Source organism: Squalius cephalus (assembly GCF_949319135.1).
Source record: "Squalius cephalus genome assembly, chromosome: 17".
In the NCBI taxonomy this organism is placed as follows: domain Eukaryota; kingdom Metazoa; phylum Chordata; class Actinopteri; order Cypriniformes; family Leuciscidae; genus Squalius; species Squalius cephalus.
Window position 1 is genome coordinate 17,117,617 of NC_137138.1, and position 10,000 is coordinate 17,127,616.

A 10,000-nucleotide genomic window follows, 5' to 3' on the forward strand; every position below is an offset into this window, starting at 1 on the left:
TTTATTTTATTTTATTTTATCCAAAGCAACTTAAGGTGCTTTCAGGGTGTCTTTTATCAGTATGTGTTCCCTGGGAACCTTGGTGTTATAGCGCCACGCAACATTGTAATGTAATGTTTTTGGTGTAAAACATGGTACAGGTACATGTAGTCCCTCATTCTCTAATAATCGCTAACTTCTGGGGCCAGTTGCATAGCTACTATAAGTGTTCTAGTCAAGACCGAGGGCAAGACAAAAGAGCAGTGTGTGTTGAGACCAAGACAAGACAAAGGCAGGGCGAGACTGAGTCAAGGCCAAGACCAGACCAGCACTCCTTAAATTAATCTAAAAGATCTACATTTACTAGAAATGTCTTATATTTAATACAGTTAGAAGAATAAGACACTATATAGAGCTGTTATCAATCGAATGAAATCACTAACAGCAAAATTAATCTTTGCACTGCAGAGGTGACATAGAAACAGCATCTAAATTGGTACACTGCATTGTTTTACAAATAAAATTTTGTTTAATGAACATTTTTACAAAATCAAATATTACGTTTGCAATCGTGCTAATATTTGTGAGAACAGCTCTCTTGTTCTTGTGATAATGCTTCATTGTATCATGTCATAATAATATTAAAAAAGATCTCATACATGTACTTTTTTTGCAATCATATCTCGAATTTTGTGGGCGTTTGTATTTAATTTGACAATCCCTCATTGATTTCTGACCCAGCACAACAGAAATCATATTAGCATGATTGCTTTTGAAGCAAGAGGTTTTACTTCCAATCACATTAATGATGTTCACAAATAAATCAGAAAAAGCAACAGCATTTTAGTGAAATCCCACATTTGTGGTCTTGAGATCAAATCTGAGTACTCTTAGTCTGAGATCGAGACAAGACAGAGTACAAATGTGGTCAAAACGAGATCAAGACCTTTGAAAGACTTTGAGAGACCAAGACTGGTCTTGAGTACTATAACACTAACTACTATGTTAAGACTGTGTTTTAAGAACTATTCTGTCTTACTTTTCAGATTCAAATTAGACCCATATACCTTTTTATGTAACTGACTTTAAAAAGTTATGAAGAAAAATTTAGATGACTTGCAAGACTAGTCTAAGCAGTTTATGCAACCGGCTGATCTAAGGGTGCTTTCACACTGCGGTCTGAATCGAAGTGCGATTGTTCCTGGCACCTCCCTGCAGCGTTGACCTGGTTTCACACTCACTTGATTCTATCGAATCCTGGTGCCTTTGCATTCGTCTTACATCATCACAAACATGCACGCTGCATGGGATAAAACAAAACTCAGGTCAATATATTGTGTTTTTTTATTATTTTGTGCCATTATGCACAGAACAGTGACGCAACGACACTTCCGTCTACTGTATGTGCGTAAAATGAACGCAAAATGAAATGCTTGCAATCAAACTCTTTTGAGGAGACCATTCATTTGCAAGTCAGTTTTACTTTGCTCTATTGCTAGAACATGTTAATGTTATTCTTGAAACATTAACTTCTTTAATATTTATATTACTTGCAACATTGTTTTTGAAAGAAGTTTCTTATTCGCTGCGTTTATTTGCTAAATTGATATACAGGTATATCAATTTATTATAGAAGTCAACATTTGAAGTGGATCAAAAAAGTTCATCAAAGTTGTCCTAAGACAAGAATGGGTATTGTTCATAATTCATGTATAACTTTGAAAGGTTTTGATCCACTTCAAATGTTGACTACTGTAAATAAATTATATATAATAGTATAATATTTTTGTGGAAACCGTGATGGACATAAAATGGACATAACCTGCAGGACTTGTGCTTCATTTAACAGCATCTAAATAGTTTATGCGTTGATTTAAAAAATACAGATGCATGACTGGGGGGACAAATCTATGCATATGGCCAGGCCACGGACCACACTTAGAAAACCGGGCGTACGGCCACGACGTTGTAGCTACAATTAACTTTTTTTTTTTTTTTTTTTACACCAGGTTCGTCTGAACCTGCTTGTTTTATAATTGAGTAAACTCCGATTGTAAGGCCGGCTCTGTTGCCGAACGATACCAATGCCCCTGCGATACTGACCACCGCAAGCTCATTAGCTACTCTAATCCACTCTACTCAACATAAAAAGCACACAAAAGCTAATACGGCCCCAGGTGATGGAAAGCTAAATCAATGTTGCTGCTGGTTTCAATCTCTAAAAGAGAACCTGATGTAATTTGCTGCCTGTAATGATTGTGATATTGAAGCAACCGATTGAGATCGTTTTACTCTCTGTTTTTCTCCTTCCTCAAGGCAATTCTTTATATTACAGTGAAAACCGTGCATATTGCTAGAGATGGGGCTCCGAGCTTTGTTGTGTACTCGCGAAACCGAGTGGGAGCGGCCGCCGGTTACGCGAGCAATCAAAATCTTGGACTGACTTGTGCGGATGATTTGAGAGAATCTATAAAGGGCTGAGAAATGAATCGGCTGTGATTAGGCTACATGATTGTGTTTAATGAAAGAAGCGATGACGCATACTAATGAGACACACCCTCTTTCCTCATTAACGAGGTGAATGAATCTCGTTAACATCGCTGCCTGCTGCACACATTGAAATCCTCCAGAGGTCCAACCCGCAGGCATCGCTGTGGATAAACGGCCCTGATAGGGAAAATATTATTCAATTACAGTTATATTGCGTTGTTTGTGTGAAACGATTCCAGCACAGCCTCGGCTCCGGATACGCTTTCCAAATGCCGAGCCGCGCAGACCTATAGCTGTGATATATCAGGCTGCATTTTTATTGCTTTTCCCTTAAAGCATATCCTATTATGCCCATGTACTTCAATAGGAAGAGTGGGTCCTAAGCAGCCACACTGCTCCCTCCTTCTGCTGATTTCATTTATCCTTTGGCTGGATGTGTATAGTTCAGGAACACCACATGAATTTATCAGTCCGCAGAGGTGGAGGCCACTTAGAAATTTAATACATTTTTGATAAACTATATACAGCTAAAGCTATAAGAGAAATGGAATGAGCTATACTGCACTTTTAAAAAATCTATTAAAGCCCTAACGCAAGGCTAAAGTGCTCCACAGCTTCAGGAGGTGACATTTAGAGATGACTAAATTGCCATTTACACTGAAAAATAAATGGCTAAATGGAGGGGCCTTGCTTGCCACCATACGCAATGGGGACAGATGTCATTAATTTCTATTTGTATTGCCTTTTTTTCCTCTGCTAAACACAGCTCAGAAATGGATGTTTATCGATATTTCTGAGAGCTCTTTTATTTCCCACAAAGCTTTTGCAAATTTGATCAAAGATGAGGCACTTCTTCCTCTGCCGCTTTCTCTCTGGTTGACAACACAATCTGTCCTCTGTCTCTCTCGTTTCTCTCTTCTCGTCATTTGCTCCATCTCTTTCTGTCCATTTATCTATCTGTGACTTTGAGCCGCAGTGAAAAGGGAAGACTGAATGAAGACTCTGAAGGTGTTGTTTAGTCCTCCTCACATGTCCCCATTTTCCCCAGACTATTGTGTTTATTTTTGTAGCCAAACCCCACAATCTGTAATTCAGAGCTCAGTAAGAATGAGATCCTCCATTTCAGACCACACTCTCCCTCACTATTTTCTTTTATAATCTATCTCTGACTCTTTTTCTATTTTAGATTGAGCACAGAAATTTACATCAGCAATTTAATTTAAATGTAAAGAGTGGTTATGCAATTGATCTCTGAACTAATGTGTTACAGTTAGTCATACCTCAGTTAATTATTATAGAATTAGCAACTAGATTTACATTTTTAGAAGAAAATCAGTCATCCTGCCTGTGTAAAAATGTATACCTAGGCTGGTTGCTAGGGTGCTATGTGTGATTGCTAGGGGATTGCTTGCTGGCCCACGTTAAAATATATGATATTCTGATTCATAGATGTGGCTCAGTCTGATCTTCAGTATCTTCAGTCGGTCACATCATAGTTTGGGGAACACATTTTTACTGTTAACTACACGTTTTGCCTCAATAAACTCCTAATTAATGAATTTGTGATCATTGCCCAAGCAAGCACAGCTAATAGCAATATGCAATTAAAAGTAGCTTTTTAAAACAAGTTATACTTTTAATGTAAAATAATGTATATTCCTATGCGTACCAATATAAATCAAATGCCATATTCTGGATAAATGGGCACTACAAAAGGCACAGCCAAAACAATTGTTGCCTCATTAATGACATCCTTGGCCTTGCTAATAAAACACTGGTGAATAGATTTTAGATTTTTTGGTAATTGATGAAAGAGCATAAATGAAGTCAGCGTCTGATTCATTTTAGCAAGTAACAAAAAAAAACTAAGGGAGGGGAGAGGGAGGAGAAAATAGTGCTTTTGTCAGGGCTTAAATTGCATAAACACCATCTGGTAAACTGATTTTGGAATTGAACAAATGAATTGCCCAGCAAAAGCACTTGCACATAAGATAGAAGTCCATTTTTCTCCCTGTCTGATTCCTGCAGCAGAATACAAGCCAGACAAAGAGAGATGGCTCGCTGGCAGAGAAAAGGCTAATTCACTAAAGGTCAATTGCATTACCACAGGGAAAACAACCACTGCAGTGCTTTGATACACAACCCAGAGAGACCATCCCCTAGAATTTATTGCACTTAGCACCATGCAAACACAGAAATGCTCCCAATAAGTCTTTTTTATGTAGAGGTATATTGTTATGGGAACTATGATTACATTCTATGATGGTTAACTGGAGATAGGCTGGTAGAACGGCAGAGAATATTCAGCAAGCCAAGCCTGAACCTGCCTGACATCATAGGCTGCCTAAACACACATACTAATACTACACACTCAATGAAAAAAATAATAAACCTTATGCATTTGCTCATTATTGTCCCAGTCAGTCACATACTCAAACAGGTGCTTAATGTATTTAGCAGCAGATTATACCAAGAACACATTTATTCTCCATTGGTTAAATGGGATATATAATGTAAATATACAGGGTGTGCTGAGAAATCATGATGGGTGTCATTGGACACAATTGCCAGCAATTGCCAATGGAAATAATTGACAATTGCCTATGGAAAGCAGATGACAAAGTAAACTGAATATATGTATATTCATGGATATGAGGACATTAGATGATTTGAGCATGCAAACCTCACCTTCTGTCTCTTACTTGTAAGTTTTGAAAAATTGCTTATGATATGTAAAGCGGTAGTTCCCACCAAAATGAAAATTGTCATCATTTACTTAACATGTCATCCCAAACCTTCCCATTATCGACAGATAGATAGTTATACATACATATTTATATTTATTTATAATGATTCATTTTAATTATATTTTGCATTTGATTATGTATTGTTCAATTTTAGTGGTATTTTCAGATTTATTTTGCATTTTGGTTCAGTTTAATATTATTAATGTAATAGCTATGGAAGTAAAATAATGCCAAATGTTTTTGAAACAAAAAAGCCTGTTGAACTGCACTACTTGAAAAAAATATGTGTTGCATTAACCATGTTTGCATTTTAATGCTTTGTATTTTTAGCGCTTGCATTTTTATGGGCTGAAATTCAGCATGGTTGAATATTTAAGCTGTGAATATTTCAATTCAAAACATTTCAAACACATTTTCATTATTAAAAATTCAATAATCCATATTCCCCTTTCATATTTCACTTCCAAAATAGTCAAACTGTTTAAAAAAACAACCTACAATATTCAACAGGCAATTTTTGGTCCATTTTATTTCGCTTTGCAAATTCGCTTCCACAATGTCAGTGGTTCAAATTCGACAGAAAATTCTACGTTGACATCCAGGAACTGCAGGAAAAGCAGTAGATTACCGAGCATACTCTCCATCTGCTGTTAGTCTACCTCACCAGCAGGGGGTGCAAGCGCGTGTTGTTGACGAAGACAGAGCAACAGTTAGAGCAAGCCATTCATTCATAAAACTAATTTAAGGCAATGTAAGTGTATATGTGATTATTATGACGACTGTTTTATGTTAAATTCAGTGTCTTCACGGTTACTTTTCCTGTGTAGACTACATGCATCTTTCTCTACCGTGAATGAGATTATAATGTTATTCCCCCGATGCGGATGTACAGATCCAATGTTACATTTGAGGTTGAAATATATTTCTCTTGGTTGTTTAGTTGCCTTAAATGGATAGTTCACTTTGAAATTAAATTTTGGTATGTTTTAGCTTACCTCAAGGGCATCCAAGATGTAGGTGTCTTTTTTTTCTGCAGTAGTTTCAATTTTGATAATTTTAGGTCAAACCATTCTTGTCTGTCAGTCATTTAATGCAGGTCTGTGGTCACTGTCTCAAAGAGCATGCACAGAGTCCAAATTAAAACAATTCCCCATCGTAAGTACAGTGATCTGAGGGCGCGCGTGCATCCTGGTGTGTGACGTGTACGCAGACTGGTGCATAGATATATACACTAGATGTCGCCTTGTCTACGGCAGTTCATTGGAACGAATGTCTTTAAGGCGACATCTAGTGTATATATCTATGCACCAGTCTGCGTACACGTCACACACCAGGATGCGCGCACGCCCTCAGATCACTTGGACGTGGCTGTGTATAAGAGGTAAAAACGATATAAATACTGTTTGTTTTCTCACACAAACCGCTCGTTTCGTGTCTTAGGCCATCGCACTTACGATCACGATCGACTTACGATGAGCGTTTCCCAGTGATATACTGGCATAAAGTTGGCTTGACTTGGACAGTCGCACATTTAGGGACCGTCTCTAAAGTTACATACGACATTGGTATACATGTTTCTAACTTCAATAGCATTTGAATAGAACGACTTACAGTCACAAAACCAACTGTAAAGTGTTCATGTAGGTGTCAGGCATATTGCGCATATTCATTCATTATTCAAATAAATTGAAGTTTGCTATTGAAGTTAGATTAGAAACGTGTATGCCAATGTTGTATGCAACTTTAGAGACGGTCCCTAAATGTGCGAATGTCCAATGTCAAGCCAATTTACATTTGGGCTACATTTATTCATTTAGCAGACGCTTTTATCCAAAGCGACTTACAGTTAAACTAACGGAGGACAACAATACACAAGTGCTATGACTCTACCCAGTTTAATCTAATGCAGTACATGTAGGCATACTTAGCCTACAGTATATATAGCGTTTTGTCCCAACGGAAGGGGAATCCTTGAGTATGATGAGGCATTAAGGGGAAACCGATTTAATCCCGTTCATGGTAGAGAAAGCTTATAACATGAAGGCTACACAGGGAAAGTAACAATGAAGTTATTGAATGAAACATAAACACAGCTTTTGTGTCTTTATCATCTTTTCCGCGATATATACTGACCCAGATAATCATTTTCATTTTATGAATGAATGGCTTGCTCTAACTGTTGCTCTGGTCTTCGTCAACAACACGCGCTTGCACCCCCTGCTGGTGAGGTCGACTAACAGCAGATGGATTTTGCGAATTTGCAAAGCGAAATAAAATGGACCGAAAATTGCCTGTTGAATATTATAGGTTGTATTTTTAAACAGACTATTTTGGAAGTGAAATATGAAAGGTGAATATGGATTATTGAATTTTTAATAATGAAAATGTGTTTGAAATGTTTTGAATTGAAATATTCACAGCTTAAATATTCAACCATGTTGAATTTCAGCCCATACAAATGCAAGCCCTAAAAATACAATGCATTAAAATGCAAGCATGGTTAATGCAATGCCTATTTTATTTAATTTTTTTCAAGTACTGCAATTCAACAGGCTTTTTTGTTTCAAAAACATTTGGCATTATTTTACTTCCATAAATAGCTGACAACTTTCAGGAAAACACTTTTTCTGTGCCCGTAAAGGGTTAACATAAACAGCTTTAATTAAGCCTTCTATGCACGATAGATTCATCACAATATGTTACTCTAGTATATTTTTTCACATTTTCCATGAAGATCAGTGTGCTGCTGAGATTCAGCAGTTGTGCCCTTCCCCTGGGCACCGGGCGCATGTTTCGCTGTCGTCTCCTGTGCCACACAAAGCTGTCGCAATTAGCCACGAGCTGTGTGCCTATTGTCATCTCTGCTGATATCAGCTGCTGAAGTAAGCAAGGACACTGCCTCAGGTGACCCACACTGAAACAAAGGGCCAGGCACAGGGGGGAAGGCCATTGCTCATCAGCACCACTTATTGACGGACTTCTGCCTGAACCAGTAATGGGCTTAGCAGGCTTCCAGAGGCCCTCTGTTGATTGAGAGTTGGAGGACAGCTTGAAGATTCTAATACTCATTTTGAATCAGATCCCCTTTTTTTCTGTCTCTAGATAGTAGTAAATAACGAGTACAGCTCCCTTACGTCCCTCCTGCGTTCTCTGTGTCTCCTCCCTTTTCAGCGAGAACACACTCCAAACCATCTGCCTGATGGGAATCGCAGCATGCAAGGAGTGATGGAAACCCTCCACTTCCCTCTTAATGTCAAATAATAACCTGAAGATATTATTGCTCATTTTGATTGTTTTATTTGTAGGCCCTTGCTTCATCTCAGGACTTTCTCCTTGAACTGTTCGCCTCAAGTATTCAGTGCCCACTTTCAGAGGAGCTGACAGTTAATGTTTGATAATGTTTCAAACATGTCCGGCAAACGGCGCAGTGGCTGGAGACTTTTACAAAGGCTTGCTGTGCAGCAATAAGTGCAGTGTTATTCAAGTCTTTCATTTTTCTGATGGTGGAAACCCTTTTGAAGGGCCTAACGGCAGCGGTATGGTGAGAGGTTCCTTCAGTGATTGTTAAAGGCCTTGCTGTGCTTTTGTGCCAGATGAACGCTTTTAATGATGGAGAGTTTTTTTATTTATTTTGAGACCTAAAGAGCGGTCTAACACTAACACAGTGTGCTGATTTTGGGTACCTGACCACCTGAAGTTTCTTTACATAAAGGCCTAACAGCAGGGATTGCAAGAAAAACCTTCTCTCTCTAGTTCTTGGCTACATGTTAGCTTTTCTCTGAACCTCCTCAAAATAAATGGAGCAAATTTAAGAATAGAAAGTTTGGCTTATTTTTTAAATCATGAGCTGGAGTTTGAATAGAATTGGCCAGGTGTGTTCATGTACACTAATGTTAACAGTTTAAAATGTCTCTTTTCTCTTTTCAGTTGACTGATAGAAGAAACTAAAATACTGATTAAATAAAAAACAATAACTGTGCTGTGCATAATATATACAGTATATATATATATATACTGTATATATATATGGTACTTACTGATACCTGTATTATCACTGCATTTGTAATGTATAATCTCTATTCTCTATTGGTAGAAAAACCAAAATAATTATTTTTGTTATATATGCTTAATTAAGCCTGCTAAAAAGCATTGTATGAGCTTCTGTTATACTTTCACTGTTCATTCTATTGCTCTATCATATTGTATCTTTCATTTAATAGTACAGCGCACATTTAGAGCTGCTCCAGCAGGGCTCAGTGCTGAGGATTGGTTCAGTGGTACAAATGTTTAGACACCAGTGAAATATCAATTTTTTATTTCAATTTACTACCAGCCTAATTAATGTGAATTTAAAACATTATTAAAGACAAGTAAGCAGTCAGTAGTAAAATAAGAACAAATAATCAAATTACAAATAGCACAAATAAATACAATAGAACAAAGAAAGACTACAAATGAAATAAACAGTGTTATAGAGTGTTTCAGGTAGATCTAACAGATCTACATGTGAAATGTGAAAAAAAACGCATGTGAAAAAACACTGCATATTTATAACTGTATAAATTAAACATAGATGGATATTTTTGTAAAGTTACAAAAGGTTGCCTATTTAGTCAAGAGCAGTGTGTGATTTCTTTGTTCTTTGTTTGATTAGCATTAAAACACAGCAGACGTTTATTAGACTGCTGCCCCTTTAAGACCGAACGCACGGACCTCATTTGAATATACTGTCTATGTTCACTTGACTTGAGATATAACCGACTTTGTTTACTAGGATACTCGCC

At 37.4% G+C, this 10,000-nt stretch overlaps 1 protein-coding gene across 6 annotated transcripts in view; it reads left to right on the forward strand.

Moving 5' to 3' along the window:
- cadm1a (cell adhesion molecule 1a) overlaps positions 1-10,000 on the forward strand; it is a 279,212-nt gene that overhangs the window by 243,465 nt on the left and 25,747 nt on the right. The gene's annotated exons all lie outside the window — the stretch shown is intronic.